Genomic DNA, 17,875 nt, shown 5'->3' on the forward strand with positions numbered 1-17,875 from the left:
ACCACCCTAAAATAGATGGACAGACAGTCAACTACCTGCAAATGCATAAATCATTGATCAAATGATCAAAGACAACGAAGAGACCATGTTCTCACAAGGCTTGCAGCTGAATCAAGATACGGCTGAAATTGATCAAATGATCAAAGACAAAGAAGAGACCATGTTCTCACAAGGCTTGCAGCTGAATCAAGATACGGCTGAAATTTGATCATTTGTCTTTGATCAAATGATCAAAGACAACGAAGAGACCATGTTCTCACAAGGCTTGCAGCTGAATCAAGATACGGCTGAAATTACCACAGATGACCTACAAGATGCAACTATTAGACTCTTTCGAAGGCAATTAAGAGAAGGATATGTGCTCTAGGCTTGTGTGCTCGACACACACAAGCACCGGAACTTCCAGCTGTTACAACAAAATGACCTAAGAGACCAAAAAAAGTTACAATTGGTGAATCTGATACCATGTCTGAGTACAGAAATTACAAAGTTACAAAGAAATGACACTAAAACGCTAAGGAGAAAGGAAATTGGGGGGTGGGGGGGGTTTCATATGAAATCTCTCATCGGTTGCTGTCGGATCTCATCGACCTCCTCCATGGTCAGTACTCTGGTTGGGCGTCTTGCATGTCGAGCTAGAGTGATCTGTATCTTCTGTTGCAGCCTTCGTTGGTAGTGGGAGACCCCCCGAGGTCGTGGGCATCTGGATCTGCCAAGCTCAGTAGCTCGGTCAAGCAGCGTACCTCTAGTATGAGTAGGCTCTAAGATCTGCTGTAATGACTGCTCCGTTGGCTCTCCTCTGGCTGGTGTGAAGAAATCTGTGATTCGTCTCTGAGACTATCTTTCCTCTGATGTCCTCAGCAAGCTCTCCCTAAGTCTGCGCAGCTCTAGCAGGAACAATCCGAGACATCTCTGATCCTTGTATCTCATGACTCTAGAAAAAGGTCTTCTCTGAATAGGCAGTGAAAGCGGCCGCGTATCTCATAGTATGCCGGGCAGTGACGTGTAGTGCAGCTCTATCTCTGGCTCTAAGTTACATAAGTGACATATCCTGGCCCCTGCTGGCATCCCTTGATATCAGCTAGTCTCGATCTGGAGCTGATGTGAGGATGTGCGTATCTGTCCAATAGCGCATCTTATCCCATGAGATAAGTGTGTATCCATGTATGCAGGCCTAGTCACAAAGCCGTCTTCCGTGAGTTGGAGAAGATGCTCTCTCTAGAAGGCCATCTTCGTGCCCAACTCCTGTGTCGGTTGTATCCATGTGCTCCTGGTATCTAGCTGAATCAGATCCTGGCGTATGAGTCTGGTGATCTCTGTCCGTGTGAGAGTCAGGGAGGGTGCATCTAGGGAGTTATTGAAGCGGAGGTTATCTATCCATGGTGAGACCATGCCACTGAAACCATGCTGTCATCTGTCCATACCAACATGCTGTATCGCCTTGTAGAGCTAGTTGTCGAGATGACTCCAGGGCAATCCTAGCATATCTGTCCTTGGAGAGATCCCATAGACCGTGCATAAAGGATACTGATCTAGTCAATGCCTCCACCACGAGGGGGGGGTGGGGGTGGCTAGCTCTCAACTCGGATAATCTCATGTGGTGCTAGGGCCTTAGCCCAAGTCATCCGAGCAATCATAGAGACCAAAGGCCTCTCCATACATCTCCATCCATTTGTGTTGCCAGATCTCCCATGGTGGTCTACTGAGGGTCCCCATACCTGAACTCCATAGAGCACAGCTGGAGTCACTAGAGTGTCAAAAAGCCAGAGCTTTGTTCGCGGTTCCTGAAACTGAACCTGCGCACACATCCTCTCTAGTCCTCCCAAAGCTGCATATGCTCTCGTCAGTCTAGTCTCTGATGCTCTCCTTAGTGAAAACATTGGTCCACCGAAGACTACCCCAAGATAAGTATATGCATCAATGTACTCCACAGTCTCTTGGCCATACGTAAATGTGGGTGCCGACCTCTTGACCCACTATGGTGTGGTGTTGAACACCATAACCTTGGTTTTGCCCAGATTGATAGACAATCCACTGTCGCGAGCAAATGTATGCAGAGCATCCAAATGACGCCGCATCCCCTCTGGAGAGTCAGAAATAAGCACAATATCATCAGCATATAGTAACAGCGGAATCCATGTCCCTGCTAGCTGAGCCCCCCTTTCTCCCTGACGCTCTATATAGTCCGAAAACTCATCCACATACATCCCAAAAAGAGTCAGGGATAGGGGGCATCCCTGCTTTACTCCGATAGTAGAGTGGACCATGTCAGACATTCCCTCAGTGGTGCATACCCGCCCCATCACTGTCCTGTATAGAGCCAAAATACCCCATATCAGCTCTGTAGGCACACCCATGTCCTGTAGTCTGCGTATAAGTCTGACTCTCGGCACAGTGTCAAAAGCTTTGCGGAAATCCACAAAGCTACAATAGATCCTCTTGCCATGGTGTCTACCCTCCTCAATAATAGCTATGAGTGTCAGAATCTGGTCAAGAGTGGAGAAACCTCTCCTGAAACCTGCTTGCCCTGGTGCACTTATGCCCTCTAGCTCTGCCCATCTACTCAGCTCCTGCTCAAGAACGGATGCATACAACCTGGCTAATGTGTGACCAACCATGATGGTGCGATAATTCGCGGGAATCATGGGATCTCCTGACTTGAAAATAGGCACAATTGTAGACATACTCCAAGTCTCCGGGAAGCCTTCATACATGGCTCGATTAAACATCATAGCCAAGAGCTCTGCAAGCATATCTCTGGCATGGATGAAGTGCTCTGCTACCAGACCATCGTGATCATGTGCTCTCCTTGTCTTCATCCTGTTAATGGCTTTCCTTACCCTCTCGGCACTAAAGAAAGAACATGTCTCCGGGCATGTCTCTAGTGGGTCCGGCAGAGGTGGTTGCCTTGATGCTGTGTAGAGAGATCATATTCCCCCCATGTCTCAGTGGAGGTGACCGCTGGTGGTGGTGAATGCTCGTGGAATAGCCTCCATGCTTCGCCTGAGTCCCGACTTATAAATAATTGATACAGATCCGGCTTTAGCTGAGATAGATAAGCCTTTTTCTTTCGTCGCACTAGGCGACGAAAGATAATCCGAGACTGTCTATGTGTGGTAATACCCATAAGCACTTCCCTCTGTAATTTGATCCTCGTCTCTCTACACTCCTCATCATACCAACTGTTCTGGGGCATGATCCCAGATCGTCTCCGTGTGAGCTGGCTATGGGGGTATGCCTCTGATGTTGCATCATGGAGCGTCTCTGTCAGGATCTGAGTGAGTTCATCTAGTGGCTGTCTCGGCTCCTGGGTGCATAGCTGCCTGTATATCTCATCCATATACACAGAATCCGTCTCCCTCATGAAGATCTACCAAGTGTGTGGGCCCTGGGGACCTCTCCTAATGGAGCTGTGCTGAACTGAAAGGTCAGGGTGAAAGACAAGATAGCATGATCAATTGCTACTCCAACTGGCCTAGTGCCCACCATGAAATCTTGAAAGAATGGAATGAGATCTGGCTGGGCCATAACATAATCCACTGTGCAGGCACCATGTCGGTGTGGAAAGCAAGTAAAACCTCCAGCTGTCGAAAATTTTTGTAGGCCATTCACAATGGCCAATCTATGTGCGGTTCCCATATCTATCAAGTATCTGCCATATTCAGTGTATTCCTCATCTTGTGATAGTTTGGATAGACCCATCTCTGTGACATCCAGCTCCCTAAGCATCTCCTCGGAAGTATCATAAAATATTGTCTGGTGGTGGGCAGTCCTAGCATTGAAATCCCCTAGTATGATAATGTCACCATCCTTGGAAAACTCCCATATGTCATTATCCCAAATTGCAAAGGGGGATCGTCCTCTAGGTGATGCATATACTGACGTACTAGGAGGACAGTAACAACTAGCAATGTAGAGGTAACTGCCTGTCTCTGCCCTGAGCCTCACCCACATGTACCTAGCCTGTTCATCCTTGCGTGCAATATATATCAGTGGCTGCAACTCCTCCCTGAATAGAACTCCCACTCCCCCTGAGCCCCCATCCCTCGATGCTCTGATCTGGTCTCCTGGCTGCAAGCTGTCTCGCATCTATATCCGCTCACTTGTGGCATCGATTGCCCAAGTGCTTGATGCGTCTCAGAGTAGATGATGTCTCTCCCCATGAAGCTATCCTCAAAGGCCCCTACATCAAGACGGAGTGACCCATTACAGTTCCAGGTTGCCATCTTTAGAGTGGTCCCATAAGTCTCGCACCGTCATGCGGGGCATCGCTCCAATATCACCACCTTCCCATCCCTGTAAAAAGCAATCTTCCCCTTTTCCCTTGCTGCTCTAATTTCCGGCATTACTTCTTGTATATGAGCAATCTGCGAGAGGGTGAGGTCATCTCCAAGAAAGATGCCAGTCTTCTTTAGAGTCGGTCTCTTCTTCAAGAAGTCCTTCTTCGCTTCCATGGAGAGGAAGCAGAGAATGAGTACCCTTTCCTTCGAGGTTTCTCCGTTGCTCCCATTTTTCTTAGTGCCCACTCTCCAAGCCCTTGTATGCGTATGCTCGTTGACCCCCACCAGAGTCATGAGTTCTTTCACCTCTTTATCCACATTATCTTGGTCTCTGAGGCCACATATCCTTACGTGTAAGGCCCGCACACGTCTCCTTTGCTCCTCTTCTAGTGTCAAGTTGATGATGGTTGGTGTGGGGGTGGGGGTTATTTCCTTGCCTTTTCCTTTCTTGGCAATCTCGATCCATTTTTCGGCCTTTTCTGCTTTTTGTTGGGTCTTTGTGATAACATCTACCCATGAGGTCATCATTTCTTTTTGTTGCTCCCCATCTTCTTTGATGGCCCGTACTTATTCCTCAATCGTGTTAAGCTCTTCAATGACAGAGGGTTGAAGCTGTCCTTCTTCGAGGACATTCTGCAATCGCACCTCTGCAAGCTCTTTCTTGAGTAGTGCGATTTCCTCATCTTGGGCCTTCATGCGATCCTCGAGTGTATGTATAGTGCTTTCCTGTGCTGCCACACGTGCGTCGAGTTCGTTAATAGTACTTAAGAGGTGGCGGTTGATCTTGCTAATGGACTTGCTCAATTCTTCTTTGCATTTTTGTATGGCCTCCTCCACCGGGTCATCCTTGTTGCTTTTCTGCTTTCTCATGATTGAAAGGCCGTAGTAGGAGAGGGAGAAGGAGACTCTCTCTCTCTCTCTCTCTCTCTCTCTCTCTCTCTCTATCTACGCGTGCAAGCTCTTTCTCTCTCTACGCTTGCAAGTTTTTTTTTCTTTTCTTTTTTCTGTTTTCTCTCTCTCCTCTCTCTATGTTGGGAAAAAAACCAAAAAGTTCATTCTCTCTCTACGCGGGTGGGGGGGGGGGGGGGGGGGGGGGGGGGGGGGGTGCAGATCAAAGCTGCGGGAACAAGGCTGCCCGTGCGGGAGCAGCGGGAAAACAGGGCAAAGGGACGGAAGCAAGGAGCGCGCGCAAGCAGGCAGCGGGGGGGGTGTGTGTGTGTGCAAAGCAGCGCGAGCAGTGGCGGGTGCAAAGAGCAGAGAGAGAGAGTGGACATGTGTAGCGGGAATAATGTGTCGTGCTCTCTACTGTGTCACGAGATTGTGACAACTACTATATATATTTGCTGGTTTCTTTCCCTTGATTTTTATTTAATTTTTGGGACCCTCTTGTTGAAATCACAAATGCCCGGACATTGCATGGCCAGTGTGAAATGGCTGTTGGCCGAGAGTTACACCCGCAATCGGGAAGGGTAGATCGCCACAAGATGGTCAGCGGCCAGTCGGCACTGAAATCCGAGCCGTAAAAGGTTGGCTAGGCTCAGTTCAAAGTCATTTAGGCCCCTTGGCAGGACTTTTAAGTTGGTGGGTACTAGGAAATTAAACAAAAGGGAGTCAAATGGACACTTGGCAGTAGGGGAGCTGCATGCAGGCCAGCACACACTTTCCAAAAGCCTCATCCAAGAGGGGGCACCCATTTTTGAGTGGGGGCTGTAACAAACTTGGACACCCCAAGTCAAGATTCTACCGCGACATAGCAGAGATTCACTTCAAACAGTTCACAAAAGACGACACAGCCCGGTGTAGTTTCGTGCTAAGAGGTATTGGCCCCAAAGACTGGCGCCCCTTTCGGTATTTCTTTTTATATTAATCTTTGTGCAAAGTACAAGAGAGTCCGTGGGTACTCACTCTCAGACTCTGCGTCTAGATGCTCTGAGGAGTGAGTCCCGAAAAGGACTTATTTATTCTTACAAGGGATGCCCAAGAGCAGAGACCCAAAAGTTAAACTCAAAAAGCTTCTCAAACTAAAAAGCAACCGTAACCAAAAGCTGCCAAATTTAGCCAGTGTAATTTTTGAAAAATCTATATAGCATGTCAACGTTTTTTTACGGGGCGTCTATACACTGCCACGTCAACATGTCAGTGGATTTTGAGAGATCTGTACGGCACTGCCCCGTCATCCTGTCGGTGCTTTTTTCCGGGGCCTGTACTGCTGCCACGTGGCATTTCTACCGCAAGGTGTGTGAGTGCTTATGTCCGGGGGCCTGCCATGTCACCAGTTTGTGACATACCCCCCTTTTGAAAGAATTGTAATCACCCTCGATTACGCCTTTAAAACAGACAGAGGCCATAAATTGTCTTAGTAGACACTGATTGTTGGTACCGACGCACTAGACACGACACATCTAGCACTTGTACACAACGAGATCACATCACCGGACATCGCTTGACATCACAGGACAAATCACATACAAATTCATTCCAAATCTCAGACCATGACCAATGGGCAACGTATTTAGTAATCGCATCTAGATCCATTCCGGACCTCACGATGCCCGATTAACTAATCCTTATTGCAATCATGTCTATAGAGATTTATGAGACCGAAATGCTACAGTCATTTTGTCTTTCAGTTCCTGCACTCAAACAAGTCAAGTGCAAATCAATCATATTCATTTTTGGGAATTCCAGTTATAAAGTCATACAACAGAATACTACTCAGCCCTTTAGTATCCCTGAAACCCAAAGGGGACATCACTGAGTCTATTCAAAATCGGGGTAATCCGTTGATCAGGGACTCCTAGAAGGACGTCACAACCTTCCAAGGGCACTATGTAGAAGTCCTCGTGCCCTAAATACCCCTGACAATGCAACCGAAGTTTGCCAATGACAGGTGTAATGGCTATGTTCCGTCCGGGTGCCCCTAAAACTACCTTTGCTGGTGGTCCCATCTTGTCAGGTGTAATCTCGAGCCACACCACCAATTCAGGTGAAATGAAGTTGGCCTTGGCTCCTCCATCGAAGAAAATCATGGCTTCTTGATCTTTCACTTTGCCCCAAGCTCGGCAAAGTTCTGTACTTTCATCAATCAGGCTTGGGTCAGTACCCATGCAATCTGGTACTAGTCTTGCTTTCATCTTTCCTTTTCTGCCACGTTCCTCTGCTTCTCTAGAACTCTTTGACCTGTCTTTAGTTTGTTCTTGCTGTGCCTTTTTGGGGCAATTTGCGGAGATATGCCCATGTTCTCCGCAACGAAAACACTTCGCCTCTCTGATATAGTTTGCCCTCTCTCGAAGAGTGAGCCGGGGTTGTATATCCTTATCCATCTTTTCTTGGGAACTCTCTCTCTTTCTACCTTCATTATTGGAGGTCTGTCGGGTTCTCTAAGTCAAAATCTCATTACCGCGGTAAGTCAAATTTCCCAAATCTATTGAGAAACCCCGTTTTGCATGACCCATTAATTCTTGAATAGAATTTGACTTTTGTTCCAGGTAGTAGTCTCGGATCTCTGTAGGGAGTCCGCATCAAAAAAGCTGAATCTGTTCCTTGAAAGAGACCTTCTTAAATGAAGAGGTTGGTAGAAAAGAGTCCCTAAATCTCTCGCAATAAGCGTCCAAAGAATCTCCCTTGGTCATCCGTAGATGGTTCCAAGCGGTTCGTATATCTCGTTCGTACTCCCAAGTCAGCCAAGAAGATATAATGAGCCTTTTGAATTTCAACCACTTAACTGGAGCTTCCTTCCTCAAAAGAAGAGTGGACCACCATGTTCGAGCATTTCCTTTAAGAAAAGATGCAGCCCTCCTAATTTTGGAGTGCTCTGAGTAATGCCCTCCAGAGAAGGCTATGTCAAACTGTTGGATGAAGGCCAAAGCCCTCGAAGTATCTCGGAACCCAGAAAAGGATTCAGATTTAATCGACTGTCCACCTTCTTTGAATTCTTTTGCTTTCTTGCTTTTGTCTTCGAGGAAGTCATATTGGTTGGCTCTGTAAAAATGCTTCTTCTTGCATAAAACATATGGTCATCGGAGTCCAAACTGTCAGAGCATGACTCCTTTGTAAAACTATCAGAAACCGGACGAAATCTGGGTTTCTTTGCCTTTTTCTTGCCCTTTCCAAAGCTTTGCCTTTTGCTTCACTTTTTGCCTTTACTGTCCTCCTCGCTCGAGTTAGAAGAGCTAGAAGAACTGTCAAAAGAAGAGGAAGAAGAAGAACTGGGTAGTCCTTCAAAACGTAAACGCTTCTTCGGCTTTCTTGCAGATGCAAAAGAAGATTGACGGCCCAAATAACCAGCATAGTTAGTCCCCTTCTTGCGTTTTTCACTTGCTTTTTGGATTGATTGTTCGCGTCCAAAAGCCGATTGATCTGAGTCTGAACCACCTCTTAAAGTTCTTGTTCTTTAAACATCCTCCGAGAAGGAGGTTTCTTGATTGCCAGTTTGATGGGTGGTTTGGTGGCTTTCTGCCACTGAGTGTGCACTTCAGTGATGGATTGCTGAGACAAAAAAATTGCAAATTGAGGGTCCTTCGCAAATTTAATCATCTGCTTTGTGCACTCGTCAACCTGCTGTCGACGTTCCATCTCTTCAAGTTCATACTGAGTAGGCCGATGTAACAAACTTGGACACCCCAAGTCAAGATTCTACCGCGACACAGCCGAGATTCACTTCAAAACAGTTCACAATTCACAATTAGGTCGACACGGCCCGACGTAGTTCCGTGCCTAGAGATATTGGCCCCGAAGACTGGCACCCCTTCCGGTATTTCTTTTTGTATTAATCTGTGTTCGAAGTACAAGAGAGTGGGTAGGTGCTCACTCTCAGACTCTGCGTCAGATGCTCTGAGAAGTGAGGCCCTGCCCACTAATTTATAGATACAAGGAATGCCCAAAAGCAGAGCCCCAAAAGCATTAACTTGAAAAGCTTTTAACTCAAAAGCTATTATCCCAAAAGCTGCCAGCAAAAATCACCTAGCATAATTTGCAGAGATCCGTACGCTGCACGTCAGCATGTCAGTGCGTTTTGCGCCGCAAAATCCGGAATTCCGTACGCTGTTCCGTACAGTCTACCACGTGTCATTGCAGTGTGTGTCCGGGGTTAGCCACGTCACCATTTTGTGACATACCCCCCTCTTGAAAGCATTGTAATCGCCCTCGATTACGCCTGCAAAACAGACAAAGGTCATAAACTGTCTTAGGAGACAGTAACTGTTAGTACCGATACACTAGGAACAACACATCTAGCACATGTACCAATCAACAATCACATCACACGACATCATAGGACATCACATGACAAATCACATTCAAAATCATTCCAAATCTCAGACCATGATTAATCGGCAACGTATTTAGCAACCGCATCTAGATCTAGTCGGGACCTCATAGATGCCCGATTAACTAATCCATATTACAATCATGTCTACAGAGATTTATGAGACCGAAATACTGCAGTCATTTCGTCTATCAGTTCCTGCACTCAAACAAGTCTAGTACAAATCAATCAATATCATATTCATTTTCGGGAATTCCAATCCATAAAGTCATACAGCAGAATACTGTCAGCCCACCAGTATCCCTAAAACCCAAAGGAACACCAGTGACTCTATATAAAAAATCAGGGCAATCTCTTGACAAAGGAGCGGAGTGACTCCCCTCTTGTGCAAACCCGCTGCACTAGATTCGCCCATGCTGAAATCGGGGTTCTATCGGAGTAGACTATGCTAACCGAATGCTTCAAGGTAAAGTTCCACAATCTGAGGAGTATCTGCTAGGTCCTCCTCCTCCATCCACTTTGCATCCAATGCAAGATAGTTCTTGAATTTAACCAAAAACCGCCTAATCACTTTACCTTTAATCTTTCTATCTTTATGTGCCAATATCTGTTCTGGAACGAGTATCTCCTCGCTTTCCTCCATCTGGCTCCCCATCATCGGACACATCGCCTTTAAAGGCTTCAAGAGACTCACATGAAAAGCATTGTGAATTCTCCAAGCATCGGGCAGTTTTAGTCTATAGGAGACATCATTTATCTTTTCTTTTAGCTGAAAAGGTCCATAGTATCTCATGATAAGCTTTGGAAAAAGCTGCTCTGTTCCCTTTTTCTTTCTTAGGCGTGCCTCCGCTTAACGTAAGAGCACCCAATCGTCTTCCTTTAATTTCAAATCACGACGGTGTTGATCTATTGCCTTCTTGTGTCTTTCTTGAGATTTCGCTAAAGCCTCCCGGACCTTGGCAAAAGCCGTGTCCAAGTCCCTCGTGTACTGGTCGACTTCAAAAATCTTATCTTTCGTGCTTAGGAAGGGTGGAACCTTCGTAGCACCTTCAATAATCTCAAATGGCGCCTTCCCCGTCGAAGAGTGGATCGTGTTATTGTAGGCAAATTCCACCAAGGGCAAAAACTTTTCCCATTGAGTCTTTTGACCAGCGATGTAAGACTTCAATAAATCCAGTACGACTGAATTTGCAATCTCAGATTGCCCATCTGTCTACGGGTGGAAAGATGACGAGAACTGCAACTGTGTGCCAATGTTCTCCCAAATAGCCTTCCAAAACAAACTCGTGAATCGAGGATCCCCCTCAGAGACTATTGTCTCAGGCATGCCATGTACTCTGAATATCTGGGCAATAAACAATCTCCCTAAATGATCTGGCTTGACTGTTTTCTTCAATGGAATGAAATGAGCTTGCTTGCTAAATCTGTGAATAACAGTCCAAATACCATCGTGCCCACTATGTGTCTTTCGGGAGATCAAAAATGAAATCCATAGCAATACTTTCCCAGGGGCGGGTGGAAATGGGTAAAGGCTGTAACAATCCTTGTGCTTTATGCCTATCAAACTTGACCTTTTGGCATACCAAGCAGCAGCGTACAAAGTCGTCCACGTCCTTCTTGAGTCTCGGTGGTGTCAATGTTGCAATGACCCGTAAAAGCTGGATGGTGGCAATCGGTTAGAACCTTTTCCCTCAACGGCTGTGTAACGCACAACATCGTTTTCTTCATCAAGTAGCCATAGTTCTTTTGCCTCTGTACATGGACAATCTGGAAGTGAAACTATGACAAGATGTTAGCCCACCACATCCGCTTTTCCGAAAGCTGCTTCTGTGACAATAAGTAGCGTAAACTCTGATGATCAGTGAAGACCGTAAAATCGGCTCCGAGTAGGTAATGTCGCCACTGAGTAAGAGCATGGATGACCACCAAAATCTCTTTCTCATAAATCTGTGCTGTCAATTCTAGCCTTGAAAACAATCGGCTCTCATAGACCAACTGTACATCTTGGCCAGGCGGCGGGTCCATCTGTACTCCTGCTGTGCTGAAACGATGTGTCCCAAAAAGTGTATCTCCGGTAAGAAAAATTCACTCTTCCTGGCATTGATTACTAACTTGTGATCTTGCAATGCCTAAAAGACCTGTAGTAGATGTTGTCTGTGTTCTGCCTCATCCTTGGAGAAGACTATATTGTCATCAAAGAAAGTGCCAACAAAAGATCTGTACTCTCTAAAAATCCTATCCATCATTCGGTTAAAAGTCGTTGGAGCATTGGTAAGGCCAAAAGGCATCACCAAAAATTCATATAAACCGAAGCTAGCTTGTAGACATCTCCTGGCAAGATTCGGATCTGATGATATCCGCTTTTCAAATCGATCCTGCTGAAACAAGAGGATCCCTGTAATCTGTCAAGAATATCATCGATCCTCGGAATCGGAAATCTGTTCTTGATGGTGATTTTATTGAGACCTCTATAGTCAAAACACATTCTCCAAGATCCGTCTTTCTTTAAAACGAACCACACCGGAGGGCAGTAGGGTGAAGTACTCGACTAGATAAGACCCTTTTCCAAGAGGTCTTTCACTTGGTTCATAATCTCTTCGTTCTAGGCTCGGCTCACACGATAAGGTGGCCGGTTCGGTGGTGTGCTTCCAGGTATCAAATCAATAGTATGATCTCAAGGATCTCAAGACGAGATGGTGGCAACTCGCCTGGTAGGCCCTCAGAAAAGCAATCGGCATGAGTGTGGAGAAAATCCTGGCGTTCTTTATCAAGTTCAAACATATTCTTCCTATGTTCATCATTTAACTCTTTCAAATAGATCGAGTAAACAAACAAACTGGATTTCATTAATTTAGAAACGACCGAAGCCGATACAGCAAGGACAGACTCGCCCTTCAATTTCACATCAAGTACAATTTTTCGGCCCTTTTCATTTGTCAATGTCGCTTTCTTCGCTCGATAATCGACCACGCCGTTGTTCTTATGGTACCAAGGACTCCTAGGAGGACATCACAACCTTCCAAGGGAATTATGCAAAAGTCCTCGTGCCCCAAATACCCCTGACAATGCAACCGAAGTTTGCCAATGGCATGTGTAATGGCTACGTCCCGTCGAGTGCTGCTAGAACTGCCTCTGCTTGTGGTCCCATCCGATCGGGTGTAATCTCGAGCCGCGCCGCCAATTCAGGTGAAATGAAGTTGGCCTTGGCTCCTCCATCAAAGAAAATCAGGGCTTCTTGATCTTTTACTTTGCCTAAGCTTGGGAAAGTTCTGTACTTTCATCAATCGTGCTTGGGTCAATACCCATGCAATCTGGAACCAGTCTTGCTTTCATCTTGCCTTTTCTGCCACGTTCCTAAACTGCTCTCGAACTCTCTGGCCTGTCTTCATTCTGTTCTTGTTGTGCCTTTTTAGGGCACTTCGCGGAGACGTGCCCGTGTCCCCGCATCCAAAGCACTTTCCCTCTTTAATGTAGTTGGCTGTCTCTCGAAGAGTGAGCCGGGGTCATGAATCCTTGTCTTTCTTTTCTTGGGAACTCCTCTTCTTTCTACTTTCATTATTAGAAGTCTGTTGGGTTCTCTGAGTCAAGATCTCATCAATGGGGTAAGTCAGATTGCCCGAATGTATGGCAAAACCCCGTTTCGCATGACCCATCAATTCTTGAATAGAATTTGACTTTTGTTCTAAGCAGTAGTCTCGGATCTCTGTAGGAAGTCCGCAGCAAAACCACTCAATCTGTTCTTTAACAAGACCTTCTTAAATGAAGAGGCCGGTAGAAAAGAGCTCCAAAATCTCTTGCAATAAGCGTCCAAAGAATCTCCCTTGGTCATCTGAAGATGATTCCAAGCAGTTCGTATATCTCTCGTTCGTACTCCTGAGTCAGCCAAGAAGAAATAAAAAGCCTTTTGAATTTCAACCATTTAACTGGAGCTTCCTTTTCTCAGTAGAAGGTTGGACCACCATGTTTGAGCATTTCCCTTGAAGAAAGATGTAGCCCTCCGAATCTTGGAGTGCTCTAAGTAATGCCCTCCAGAGAAAGCTATGTCAACCTGTTGTATGAAGGCCAAAGCCCTCGGAGCATCTCGGAATCTAGAAAAAGAGTCAAACTTAATTGACTGTCCACCTTCTTTGAATTCTCTTACTTTCTTGCTTTTATCTTCGAGGAAGTCATATTGGTTGGCTTTATAAAAATGCTTCTTCTTTGCATAAAACATGTGATTGTCGAAGTCCGAAGTGTCTGAGGATGAGTCCTCTGTAGAACCGTCAAAAACTGGGTAAAATTTAGGCTTCTTTGCCTTTTTCTTGCCCTTTCCGAAGCTTTGCTTTTTGCTTCGCTTTTTCGCTTTTCTGTCTTCTTTGCTCGAATCAGAACTGTCAGAAGAAGAATAAGAAGAAGAACTAGGTAGTCCTTCAAATCGTATACGCTTCTTCTGCTTTCTTGCCGATGCAAAAGTCGATTGACGACCCAAATATCTTGGAAAGTCAGTTCCTTTCTTATGCTTTTTATCGTGACTTTTGGCTTTGTTGTTTGCGTCCAAAAGCCGGTTGATCTGTGTCTGAACCACCTCTTGTAATTCTTGCTCCGTAAACGTCCTCAGAGAAGGAGGTTTCTTGAGTGCCGGTTTAATGGTTGACTCTGTGGCCTTCTGCCACCGGGTGGCACTTCTGCGAGGGATTGCTGAGTCAAAAAATTTGCAAATTTTGGATCCTTTGCAATTTTAATCATCTGCTTTGTTGCCTCGTCAACCAATTGTCGACGTTCCATCTCTTCAATCTCAGCTTGAGTAGGCCGAGGTGGGCCGTACTCTTTTGATTGCTCATGAGAATCTTCTCCGTGATCTCCCGCATTCGCAGATGCAGAAGAAGTCCACTGATTTTTATTGGAATCCATAAGTGCCGGAGAAAAGGATCGGATTTCCCGGTAGAGGAGAAACCGGTCGCGCTCTGATACCATTGTAACAAACTTGGACACCCCAAGTCAAGATTCTACCACGACACAGCAGAGATTCACTTCAAAACAGTTCGCAATTCACAATTAGGTCAACATGGCCCGGCGTAGTTCCATGCCTAGAGATATTGGCCCCAAAGACTGGCGCCCCTTTCGGTATTTCTTTTTATTAATCTGTGTTCAAAGTACAAGAGAGTGGGTAGGTGCTCTCTCAGACTCTACATCCAAATGCTCTGAGAAGTGAGGCCCTGCCCACTAATTTATAGATACAAGGGATGCCCAAAAGCATTAACTTGAAAATCTTTTAACTCAAAAGCTATTATCTCAAAAGCTGCCAGCAAAAATCAGCCAGCGTAATTTGCAAAGATCCGTACGCTGCCACATCAGCATGTCAGCGCATTTTGCGCCGCAAAATCCGAAAACGTACGCTGTTCCATACAATCTACCACGTGTCACTGCAATGTGTGTCTAGGATTAGCCACGTCAGCATTTTGTGACAACCGAGGTGGCCCGTACTCCTTTGTTAATTCGGTTGAATCTTCTTCGTGATCTCCTCCCGTATCATCAGATGCAGAAGAAGTCGATTGATTCTTGTTGGAATCCATAAGTGTCGCGAGAAAAGGATCAGATTTCTCGGTAGAAGAGAAATCGGCCACGCTCTGATACCACCGTAACAAACTTGGACACTCCAAGTCAAGATTCTACTGCGACACAGCAGAGATTCACTTCAAACAGCTCACAAAAGACGACACGACCCGGCGTAGTTCCGTGCCAAGAGGTATTGGCCCCAAAGGCTGGAGCCCCTTTCGGTATTTCTTTCTATATTAATCTGTGTGCAAAGGACAAGAGAGTCTGTGGGTACTAACTCTCAGATTCTGCGTCCAGATGCTCTGAGGAGTGAGTCCCAAAAAGAACTTATTTATTCTTACAAGGGATGCCCAAATGCAGAGCCCCAAAAGTTAAACTCAAAAGCAACTGTAACCAAAAGCTGCCAAATTCAGCCAGCGTAATTTCCGAAAAATCCGTACAGCATGTCAACGTTTTTTACGAAACGTTCATACACTGCCACGTCAGCATGTCAGTGGATTTTGCAGAGATCTGTACGGCACTGCCACGTCAACCTGCCAGCACTTTTTTCCGGGGCATGTATTGCTGCAAAGTGGCATTTCTGCCGCATATGGTAATGCCCCTCTAGTTGGGCTTCTCAAATGACCATGTACAGTTCTGGGGGTTTTATGCGTGTTTGCCAAGGCAAGAACCTTCTGTACAGGGACCGTATTAGCTAATTGCTAATCCCCTTCAAGTATGCACAGTTCCATCGCGAAGGAATGCGAAAACGGAGAGTTTTCTCGTGTGAAACTCCTTCAATTTAAAGGAGAACTACCCCATTGCATACAGGAGCTTCTGAGACACACGTAGACATGTTTGCTCCGCTCAAAATGATGTGATACACGGAATTACAGCCTACTGTCTTTTTTGCAGGTTTAGGGTTTCGCACCTAAACTGCAAGGTAATGCCAGGGGAGCCTCAGGAAAGACTTGGGTGCTTGTACAAGGCAATTTAGAGAGATTTCCCACGAGGAATCTCATCTAATTCAAGGGACGAGTGACCCTACAGGTGCAAGAGCTCGAGGGCTACCCATAGGAGTGATCGGCATGCGAATCAGAGCACAAAACAGAGAATTACAGATAAGTGAATAAAGATCAAATGTTGCACACACTTCATCTCACATATACTCAAACAAACATGCCTTTGCAAGAGTACATCAATCAATTGGCTTTAGGTAATTCCAACCATAACACCATGGCAAAACAATCTATGTACGTATTATATAAAGTCACTTCGGCAGAGTACTATCAACACAGTCTATAACAGGCTTGGACACTCTAATTAAGAAATCAATAGCAACACACGAACAGAAACTTCAAAATAACTGAACAAAATCACTGAACTTTTAGAGAGAGAGAGAGAGAGAGAGAGAGAGACACGGCCCGGCATAGTTCCATGCCCATAGGTATTGACCCCAAAGTCTAGCGCCCCTTTCGGTATTTCTCTATCATTAATCATTGCAAAGTACAACTCCCGAGGGACCTCTGCTCTCAAGCTCTGCGTCCAGATGCTCTGTAGAGTGAGGCCCCAAGGGCTCTTATAAACAGTACATGGATGATCGGATGCCCAAAAGCAGAGCCCCAAGAGCAATAAGTTCAAAAGCACTTTCACCCAAAAGCTCTGGTCCCCAATAGCTAGCGCTGGAGATTCCCAAAAGCAACTAGCGTAATTTGCAAAAATCCGTACAACCTGCCACGTGGCACCTGCAACACAAATCGCAGAAATTCCGTACGGCCCTGCCACGCCAGCATGTCAGCGCATTTTACGGAAATCCCTTTCGGGGTTCAAGCTTTTGACTTTTAGGGTTTCGGGCCCCACGACCGATGCTTCATAAGTTTTTCAAGTTAGTCCGTTCAGTTTATCTTGTCCACTTGGCCATTTCTCTGCCAAATGGTTATGCCACATCATCACTTTGTGACATACCTCCTTCTTGACAGAATTGTAATCGCCCTCAATTACGCCTGAAAATCAGACATAAGCCATAAACCAGTTCAGTAGACACTCACTCTAAGTACCGACGTACTTGCACAAAGACAACAGTCACTGAACATCAAATCACATTCATATCAAATAACATAAAATCCATCGAGATCTAGGACCGTGATTCCTGGCAACGTGTTTAGAAATCGTATCTAGATCCACATCAAACCTCACTGAAGTCGGATTAACTAATTCTTATTGCAATCATATCCATAGAATCTCAAGATCAAAATGTTTCAGTCATTTCGTCTTTCAAACCTGCACTCAACACAATCACATGAGTGAGCACACATAAATCAGATTCAATTTCGGGAATTCCCATGTCGAAGTACTTCTTTCATAAAGTCATGCAGCAGAATAATGTCAGCCCATCAGTATCCCCGAAATCTAAAAGGAAAATCGGTGGCTTTATTCCATCTGGGTAACTTGTGACAAAGGAGCGGAGTGACTCCCCTCTTGTGCAGTCCCGTCTGCACCAAAGTCAACTCTGCTGGTCTCCGGGATCTCTCGAAATAGTCAAAGCTAGACCGAAAGCCTCAAGGTAAAGTTTCAATATCTGAGGAGTATCTGCTAGGTTCTCCTCCTCCATCCACTTCGCATTCAATGTTGGATAGTTCTTGACTAAGAACCGCCATTCACTTAACCTTTCTCTTTCCTTTCCTTGTGAGCCAGTATTTGTTCCGGAACAAGAATCTCATCGCTCTCTTCTACTTCAAGTTGCTTCTTAGGCTCCCTTTCGACCGGCACCTCACCCTTGAAGAGTTTCAAAAGACTCGCATGAAAAGCATTGTGA

The 17,875-nt window shown here is 45.7% G+C and overlaps 1 protein-coding gene across 2 annotated transcripts in view; it reads right to left on the reverse strand.

Moving 5' to 3' along the window:
* LOC147431471 (uncharacterized) overlaps window positions 1-17,875 on the reverse strand; it is an 86,002-nt gene that overhangs the window by 51,949 nt on the left and 16,178 nt on the right. The window lies entirely within an intron of this gene.

This window comes from Adiantum capillus-veneris, chromosome 21, assembly GCF_014529385.1.
Source record: "Adiantum capillus-veneris isolate H3 chromosome 21, ASM1452938v2, whole genome shotgun sequence".
Lineage (NCBI taxonomy): Eukaryota > Viridiplantae > Streptophyta > Polypodiopsida > Polypodiales > Pteridaceae > Adiantum > Adiantum capillus-veneris.